This window comes from Salvelinus sp. IW2-2015, linkage group LG27, assembly GCF_002910315.2.
Source record: "Salvelinus sp. IW2-2015 linkage group LG27, ASM291031v2, whole genome shotgun sequence".
In the NCBI taxonomy this organism is placed as follows: Eukaryota; Metazoa; Chordata; class Actinopteri; order Salmoniformes; family Salmonidae; genus Salvelinus; species Salvelinus sp. IW2-2015.
The window spans coordinates 5503927-5514338 of NC_036867.1; the positions used below are offsets into that span (position 1 = coordinate 5503927).

Genomic DNA, 10412 nt, shown 5'->3' on the forward strand with positions numbered 1-10412 from the left:
GGCAGACCCCAAGGGCCAGGACTACCTAAAGAGGTATCTCCCTTGACTTGGGCATGTTTTCACTACAGACTCCTTAAGTCATACTGTATTCCATATGAGGCCTCCAGAACTTATGAATCTTGCCCAGTATACTCTTAATCAAATCTAGTGATACATAACTTGACATTGTGGGAGGAACCAACCTTCCAATTAATGGCAATGCATTTCCTAGCCGCTATAAATGCTTGGTTACACAGTTTCGTCATATAACAGTCTCCAGTATCAACATTTCCAATCAAACAAAAACTGTGAGAAGGGAGAATCTATAGACATGCTGAGATAAAAGAACATMATCTTTGACAGAATTCAGCCAGCCTTCATAATATGTCCCCTTTTGTGTTTTACACCTCCAGCATAGGAATTACATTTCTGAGTGCATGTAATTCAGTTTCACTGGTATATAGTACTTTATATGGATGATCTTAAACTGAACATGACTGGGCATTCAAACACATCTGTATCCATTCATCAWCATCAATAGCTTCTACCAGGTCTKCCTCACATTTTTGTTTTACATGTTTTGTGTCATCGGGAAAAGCCTCTATCAACCCTTGATGCAGTTTGGAAATCMACTTTGGAGGTTTGTCAGATTGCCTTAAAATAGCATCTGGCTTGTCCAGTGTTTGCCGCACAGAGAGAATAAAGTGTGCTAAAATTCACCTCACCTACTCAAAGACTGGTCTTCCCTGGCTGCCTGACCCTGCTGAGACCCCTGATCCTCCTAAAATGAGGCATGACAAAGAATTACCTTGGTGTACATTTATACATTATATTATCCAAGAATAGAATCATTGGTTCAATAATTGAAATTACCATTAGTCCATGATCCCAGATTGTAGCTTTAAAATTAAACTGCTGTCCTGTAGCTACTGTAGGTCTAGCCATCAATTCAAGATGGAACTTTTTGTATCATTCACTGATATTGTTAATATACGTCAGAAATCACCTGAGCTTCATAGACGGGTCATCCCTGGCTGTCTGACCCTGCTGGRACCCCTGGCACCATCTGATCCTGCTAAGACCTGATGAGCATAAGATCCTGCTAAGACCTGATGATCTGATGAGCATAGTGTTGTGTACTGACTGCACTAGAGGGCTGCATTCCCRCGGGATGCCTGCAGGACCTGAGGGTCCGACAGAGATCATTGGGGCGCGGTCTGCATTTTTCATGCTGTGGGCGRGAGCAGGCGGTCAGACAGACGACTTTGGGATGAATTATTTTTTGTTGTCCCACAGATTATTTGGAAACGGTCCTCTTTCTGCTTTGTATGCATTAGCCTACCTATTGTATTAAAAACACATCTTTTTGCATTATTCAAAAGTTCTACTAAACTAAAATATGGAATTGTTTTATGATGGTCATACCATGGATCATTTTTCTATTTGATTCAGAATTTTAGGACCCCTGTAGGTATWAAAAAAAAGTTAGAATATATATAGTTGAAGTCGGAAGTTTACATACACTTAGGTTGGAGTCATTAAAACTCATTTTTCAACCACTCCACAAATGTCTCGTTAACAAACTATAGTTTTGGAAAGTTGGTTAGGACGTCTACTTTGTGCATGACACAAGTAATTTTTCCAACAATTGTTTACAGACAGATTATTTCACTTATAATTCGCTGTATCACAATTCCAGTGGGTCAGAAGTTTACATACACTAAGTTGACTGTGCCTTTAAACAGCTTGGAAAATTMCAGAAMATKRTGTCAKGGCTTTWGAAGCTTCTGATAKGCTAATTGACAACATTTGAGTCAATTAGAGGTGTACCTGTGGATGTATTTCAAGGCCTACCTTCAAACTCAGTGCCTCTTTGCTTGACATCAGGTGAAAATCAAAAGAAATCAGCCAAGACCTCAGAAAATAATTGTAGACCTCCACAAGTCTGGTTCATCCTTGGGAGCAATTTCTAACCGCCTGAAGGTACCACGTTCATCTGCACAAATAATAGTGCGCAAGTATAAACACCATGGGACCACACAGCTGTCATACCGCTCAGGAAGGAGACGTGTTCTGTCTCCTAGAGATGAACGTACTTTGGTGCGAAAAGTGCAAATCAATCCCAGAACAACAGCAAAGGACCTTGTGAAGATACTGGAGGAAACAGGTACAAACGTATCTATATCCACAGTAAAAACGAGTCCTATATCGACATAACCTGAAAGGCCACTCAGCAAGGAAGAAGCCAGTGCTCCAAAACCGCCATAAATAAGCCAGACTACAGTTTGCAACTGAACATGGAACAAAGATCGTACTTTTTGGAGAAATGTCCTCTGTCTGATGAAACAAAAATAGAACTCTTTGGCCATAATGACCATCTTATGTTGGAGGAAAAAGGGGAAGGCTTGCAAGCCGAAGAACACCATCCCAACCGTGAAGCACGGGATGGCAGCATCTGCTGCTGGCAGGAGGGACTGGTGCACTTCACAAAATAGATGGCATCAAGTGGAAGAAAATGATGTGGATATATTGAAGCAACATCTCAAGACACCAGTCAGGAAGTTAAAGCTTGGTCGCATGCCCATAMAAACGCATTGAATAAAAGATTCATWCAYGGAAAAACAGATAGTAAAAAAGGAAKTTTGTTTTTAAGTGTCTGTMCTATATCTRAGAAATATAAGAAAGATCAGGATTTKTAATAATTTCTTACCCATATTTAAAGCGTAGGTAACATAAACATCACTACATGTRACATCTGGATTTGCAGTAGAATACACATCAAAAGCCCCAATGCAAAATTACACCTCACTTTCCTATTTTTCAAGTTATTACATAAAATTGATCAGAATTCAGAAGAATGCCGAAGTCATGCCGGAAAAAAACATTTGCGGGGTGTGATGTAATATGGAGGACCCGGCAAGCCAGCCTATTCCGTATAATGTTAACTCCAACAGAAATAACTTCAAATGTATAACTTCAAATTAAACCAAACCGTTTGCRCTCATGACTACTGGTTTAAGTAAAATKTTCAACCAACTTACAAGCAAATACTTTATCAGCTTGCACAGTTGCTAGCCAACTAGCCTGCTAACGTTAGCCCTACTAGCCTGTTAAKGTTAGCTCTACCAACCTGCTAACGTTAGCCYTACTAGCCTGTTAAKGTTAGCTCTACCAACCTGCTAACGTTAGCCCTACTAGCCTGTTAAGGTTAGCTCTACCAACCTGCTAACGTTATGTTAGCACAGCGTGACTCAGACGGTTGCTATCAACACCTATTTTGTAGCTCAAACGTTTCGGACGCTACAGATGTTTTCGAGAGAAGACCAATTTTCAGGATGTCTCCTGGTCTGAAACTTCGCTGTAGCTCTGCCACCTTTCACCGCAGATGCGGAAGGCCGACATTGGCGGATGTGGTGGATTGAGACGCAGCCCATGCAAAAGCAGATATCTCTATCTTAAACAGATGGACTTTGATGGGGATTMTTTTATTATGCTAATTCAATTTGTATGCGGGCACGGACATCGACTCTAGAGGGTTATGAAAGAGATTGCTGTGTTTTTACACTATCTAATCATGGCATGGGGTTGTTCAATGACCAACATGTATTTCTTTAAAATCTATCACTTGATGGTTTAGTTTCAGAGACAAATAATTATGTTCTTTTGCTAAATGCTATAAATCCACCTCACTCTCAGAGAAATGAGTAGTACTGCTAGGTTTTACACAGTTAAATGTGACAAATAACTACAATTTTTATAAAGAAATGTACAAATGATTTGTGACATCAGTATTTAATTTAGCAGATGATTTTATCCAGAGCAATTTATAACAAGTGCATTAATCTTAAAATAGCTAGGAGAGACAACCACATATCACAGCCAAATATACAGGATACAAACATTCCAGTCCAGATAAACAATGGATATATACCATTTTGCAACAAAAAAAACACTTTCATACACATCTAAAATCTATGAATTAAAAATCTTATAACATCAATATTTTACACACACATGAAGGTACTCATACGCAATCATGAATATATATAAGTATAGCATTTTGGATATTGCGTTTTGTAAATACACTCTTCAAATACATAGCTTAAGTATTAGGTTGACAGTTCATTTAGTTGCCAGATGTGGCTACCTACTTTGTCACAGTTGTCCCCTTGGTGAAGGGCCTGTATTGGGTTGGGTCCCCCTTTCTCGCTAATCTCCTATTGTAGTGTACACATTGACATCTTGAGCTAACACCATTGACATCTTGAGCTAACACCATGGACATCTTGAGCTAACACCATGGACATCTTGAGCCAACACCATGGACATCTTGAGCCAACACCATGGACATCTTGAGCCAACACCATGGACATCTTGAGCCAACACCATAGACATCTTGAGCCAAAACCATGGACATATTGATTGAGGGACAAAGAGATAAAAAGATAAAGGGAGAGAGAGAGAGAGAAAGATAGAGAGAGGGAGATGAGAGAGAGACAGATCGAATCGTGAAAGACAGAGAGGAAGGAATAAAGAGGTGGTGAAATCTTCCCACATCATTACACAACAACTCAGCCTCCCAAAGCTCATGGGACCAAGCAAGCTGAAAAAAGAAGGAAAAAACCCTGTAAACAAATCAACAATCAACAATGAAGCAACATGTTGGCAAGAACACCAAGGAAACATTTGAATAATCAAACAGTGATTATAAACGCACACGCAAGCTGCGTGGAGGCCAAATTTCAGAGAGTCTGACTTCCCAAATCAATACCCCTACGTGAACCCCCCCCCCCATTCACAACGTGGTCTCAGGGGTATTTCGTTTTAATCTGTATGTAAATCCATTACGTTAGTTATATCATGAAAGGAATAGCAGTCGCACAAAATCATATGAATTAGAGGACGGTGATTAAGTATACCAAACATTAAGAACTCTTTCCATGAAATAGACTGACCAGGTGAGTCCAGGTGAAAGCTATGATCCCTTATTGATGTCACTTGTTAAATCCACTTCCACAGGTTAAAGAATGATTTTAAGCCTTTAGACAATTGAAACATGGATTGTGTATGTATGCCATTCAGATGGTGAATGGGCCAGACAAAATATTTAAAATGGTAGTAGGTGCCAGTTGCACAGGTTTGTGTCAAGAACTGCAATGCTGCTGGGTTTTTCACACTTAACAGTTTCTTGTGTGTATCATGAATGGCCCACTACCCAAAGGACATCCAGCCAACTTGACAGAACTGTGGGAAGCATTGGAGTCAACATGGGCCAGCGTCCATGAGGAACGCTTTCAACACCTTGTAGAGTCCATGCCCCGACAAATTGAGGCTGTTCTGAGGGCAAAAGGGGTGGGAGGCATCTCAAAAATAGGAAGGTGTTGCTAATGTTTGGTATACTTAGTSTATAGTATTTTACGTCTTACCCGGTCGCACAATAGCGTACGAATTGGATGAAGTAATTTATCATATGTCTTGGAGGGCGTATAGTATTATAGCTTTCTCTGAGACCAGGTTGCTTCTTGCGTCATAACAACCAAGAATTACGGGGAGAATTTACCTTTGGCGGTTAGGGGACCTAACGAAAATGGTTAGGCGAATTTATGTGGCAGGTTAGGTGAATTGGGTTAAGTTTAGAATAAGGGTTAGGGGAAATGTTAGCTAAAATGCTATATTTGTCCGCKACACGAACACTCAACCTTTGGATTGCTAGATGGTCACGAATTACACCCACCCATCCTCCGCGACCAACCTCCCTTCTTTCATTTCTGTCTAAAGTAACTACCTACTATCGGTAGGTATTATACATCTTACAGGTGCTCAGAAATACGTMAAGTGTGTTTCGTATGGCTCTGAGGCCGGGTTGCCCTTCAAGCCTCTTTGTTTCTTAATTTACTCTCAATTCTCATCTTTTCCTCTCCTCCCCTCTTTTCTTCTCTTCCCCTGTGGTCAAAGCAAAGGAGTTGATTAGACAGAGGGTTCAGTTCGGGTGCAGTTGTCTTGCCCAAATTAATAATCTGTCACGAGGGGGTCACCAGTCATCGATGACAGTGTTTTTGCCTCCATCCCCTTGTTAATTAAGCATGTAACGGTGTTGGGGGAGGGTCAGGGTGTGTATGCACTGTGCATGCATTTGTGTGTGTCTGTGTGTATGCGGTGTGTGTGTGTGTGTGTCTTGAAAGAACGGAGATAGATTAAAGACAAGCTGTAATCCTATAGGGACATAAGGTCTCAATAATAACTAACTGATGATGAAGAAGCAGTCGGTTAAGACGRCGGCAACATTGATTAACCATAATCCCTTTTTTCCCCTCATCACAGTGACTATGGAATCAATTTAACAAAGCCTGTATTTTGTGGGCTGATTTACAGCAACGAAAGGCTCAGTGTTTTTCCTAATCACTGGTTTCTGAAAACTGAGCATCAAGGTTAGAGGTGCACCACACACTTATGATGAAGAATAACTCCTCTGTCAATCTCTGTTGACCGTGGTATGTGAGTGTGAGAATGTGATGTGTGCACGCACATGCACCCAAGCCTCTGTYCATTGCCCTTCCATCTCAAGAGATATCTAGAGTGGTTTACTCGGTTTGAATCCTAGAATAAATCGGCAATTGCACAATAACGCTACAAATAATGGTTCTTATCAACAAACATMATTTTTTCCCGGTTTATATCGAACACATCCCCATCCAGGCTACCATACGATGGTGAGACATGAATGACCAAAGGTCTAAAGACGAGTCATGCTACAGGCCCATTCAGTCCCCTCAGGCTGATGACTCTTCTTACATCCCAGTTGTAATGGTCTAATAGGAAACCTAGATGAATAATGCTGACAGCCTGTAAAGTGACTCTATGCTTCAGCTGGATATGCTGGATAGAGGCCCTGACTGGGCCCTAGGCTGACAGTCTCTGGCACCGCTGGTACACTGCYCCTCCATGTGTTGCTCTTTATTGCTGATTTCCCAAAGGGATACCAGGTCAATCCCCAGTCTCAGTCTAGGCGGGTTTGGGGTGAGGGCAGAGGGTTTGTGGGGTAGTGGGGTGGTGGGCTTGACCCGAGCGCTGAAGTTAGGGGCCAGGTCTCCCTTGCAAAAGCGGTATTTTGACCTTGATGGGACAGGCTGTTAAAATAATGATTATATAAATAATGAWTTTATGTCTGAGGTTCATTTCTGATTTAATAGGGATTCCCTGGGTTATGGAACAATAGCTAGGGTGTGTTCAATGAAGTGAAATGTTCATAACATTTCGGATAGAAATGTAGCTAACATGATTCCTAATTCTAGAGAGAGAGAGAGAAAGACTGATTTAATAGGGATTCCCTGGGTTATGGAACAATAGCTAGGGTGTGTTCAATGAAGTGAAATGTTCATAACATTTCGGATAGAAATGTAGCTAACATGATTCCTAATTCTAGAGAGAGAGAGAGAAAGAGGTGGGCTTGACCCGAGCGCTGAAGTTAGGGGCCAGGTCTCCTTGCAAAAGCGGTATTTTGACCTTGATGGGACAGGCTGTTATAAATAATGATTATATAAATAATGATTTTATGTCTGAGGTTCATTTCTGATTTAATAGGGATTCCCGGGTTATGGAACAATAGCTAGGGTGTGTTCAATGAAGTGAAATGTTCATAACATTTCGGATAGAAATGTAGCTAAATGATTCCTAATTCTAGAGAGAGAGAGAGAAAGACACAGAGAGAACACACACGTGTGTGTGTGTGTGTGTGTGTGTGTGTGTGTGTGTGTGTGTGTGTGTGTGTGTGTGTGTGTGTGTGTGTGTGTGTGTGTGTGTGTGTGTTGTGTGTGTGTGTGTGTGTGTGTGTGGTGTGTGTGTGTGTGTGGTGGCAGTAGGCAAGCTGTTCTAAACCGTCAGCATCAGGGCCACAAGCTACATGTTCCTATCCTCAGGTAAACCCTATCTCCCCCCTCTCCCTTTTGTTCAGTATTCTCTTTAGACGCCTGCGCCAAGTGCTGCAGCTGAAAGTACCCGAGTGGCGCAGGCAGCCAGCCTTTGAAATGATCCGAGGCCATTTAACTTGTTCAATACCCCTAGTGACCTACATAGTGCACTTTAGTGGATCAACCCTATTTTTGGAGGGAATTGCATTTGCCTAAACGGGCTCTTGGTCAAGCCTGACGAGCTGTCCTTTACATTTCATTAACTCCAGATATGCTGAGTGCGGTCCTACAGGGTGCAAGACTACAGGGTGCTAGACTACAGGGTGCAATACTACAGGTGCTAGACTACAGGGTGCAATACTACAGGGTGCTAGACTAACAGGGTGCAATACTACAGGGTTCTAGACTACAGGGTGCAATACTACAAGGTGCTAGACTACAGGGTGCAAGACTACAGGGTGCTAGAATACAGGGAGTTAGACTACAGGTCACTAGACTACAGGGTGTAGACTAAAGGTCACCAGACTCCTGGGTGTTAAATACAGGGTGTTAGACTACAGGGTGTAAGACTACAGGTCACTAGACTACTGGGTGTTCAATTACAGGGTGTATATTTACAGGGTGTTAGACTACATTGTGTCAGACTACAGGGTGCTAGACTACACGGTGTTGACTACAGGGTGCTAGACTACAGGTCACCAGACTACTGGGTGTAAAATACAGGGTGTATATCTACAGAGTGTTAGACTACAGGGGTGTTAGACTACAGGGTGCTAGACTACAGGTCACCAGACTACTTGTCACTAGACTACAGGGTGATAGACTACAGGGTGATAGACTACAGGTCACCAGACTACAGGTCAGCTAGACTACTGGTCACTAGACTACTGGTCACTAGACTACTGGTCACTAGACTCAGGTCACGTAGACTACAGGGTCTAAACTATAGGTGGCTAGACTACATGTCAATAGACTACAGGGTGCTAGACTACAGGTCACCAGACTACTGGTCACTAGACTACTGGTCACTAGACTACTGGTCACTAGACTACAGGGTGCTAAACTATAGGTGCTAGACTACAGGTCACCAGACTACTGGTCACTAGACACTTGGTCACTAGACTACAGTGCTTAAAACTACAGGTCACTAGACTACAGGTCGCTAGACTACAGGTCGCTAGACTACAGTGTGCTAACTACAGGTCACCAGACTACAGGTCACCAGACACCAGGTCACTAGACTACATGGTGCTAAACATATAGGGTGCTAGACTACAGGAAACTAGACTACAGGTCACTAGACTACATGACACTAGACTACAGAGTGTTAGACTCCAGGGTGCTACACTACAGGTCACTAGACTACAGGGTGCTAGACTACAATGTGCTAGACTACAGGGTGCTAGACTACAGGATGCTAAATTACAGGGTCACTAGATTACAGGTCACTAGACTACAGATCACTAGACTACAGATCACTAGACTACAGGGAGCTAGACTACAGGGTGCTGGACTACAGGGTGCTAGACTACAGGTGTAAGACTACAGGGTATTAGACTACAGGGTGCTAGACTACAGGGTGCTAGACTACAGGTTCTGACTACAGGGTGCTAGACTACAGGGTTCTAGACCACAGGTGCTAGACTACAGGTGTCTAGACTACAGGGTGCTAGACTACAGGTGCTAGCAGGATGCTAAATTACAGGTCAATAGATTACAGGTCACTAGACTACAGATCACTAGACTACAGGGTGTTAGACTACAGGGTGTTAGACTACAGGGTGCTGGACTACAGGGTGTTAGACTACAGGGTGTTAGACTACAGGGTGCTAGACTACAGGGCACTAGACTACAGGGTGCTAGACTACAGGGTGCTGGACTACAGGGTGCTAGACTACAGGGTGCTGGACTACAGGGTGCTAGACTACAGGGTGTAAGACTACAGGGTGTTAGACTACAGGGTGCTAGACTACAGGGTGTAAGACTACAGGGTGCTGGACTACAGGGTGCTAGACTACAGGGTTCTTGACTACAGGGTGCTAGACTACAGGGTTCTAGACCACAGGGTGCTAGACTACAGAGTGCTAGACTACAGGATGCTAAATTACAGGTCACTAGATTACAGGTCACAGACTCCAGATCACTAGACTACAGGGTGTTAGACTACAGGGTGTTAGACTACAGGGTGCTAGACTACAGGGTGCTAGACTACAGGGTTCTTGACTACAGGGTGCTAGACTACAGGGTTCTAGACCACAGGGTGCTAGACTACAGGTGTCTAGACTACAGGGTGCTAGACTACAGGGTGCAGACTACAGGATGCTAAATTACAGGTCACTAGATTACAGCCTGGCGGTAGTTCCCAAATAATGAACACAGAGGTTGTGTGTGTGTGTGTGTGTGTGTGTGTGTGTGTGTGTGTGTATGAGTCCTGTGTGTGTGTGTGTGTGTGTGTGTGTGTGTGTGTGTGTGTGTGTGTGTGTGTGTGTGTGTGTGTGTGTGTGTGTGTGTGGTGGTGTTGTGTGT

The 10412-nt window shown here is 42.9% G+C and overlaps 1 protein-coding gene and 1 long non-coding RNA gene across 2 annotated transcripts in view; one reads left to right on the forward strand and one right to left on the reverse strand.

The window, feature by feature from the left end:
- Positions 1 to 10412, forward strand: part of scn5lab (sodium channel, voltage gated, type V-like, alpha b) — a 195832-nt gene that overhangs the window by 23421 nt on the left and 161999 nt on the right. The window lies entirely within an intron of this gene.
- The window catches only part of LOC111953619 (uncharacterized), a 48543-nt gene continuing 42348 nt past the window's right edge, over positions 4218 to 10412 (reverse strand). Inside the window, exon 3 of the long non-coding RNA XR_002875889.2 lies at positions 4218 to 4374. This is a non-coding gene — a long non-coding RNA (uncharacterized lncRNA). The remainder of the gene's footprint in view (positions 4375 to 10412) is intronic.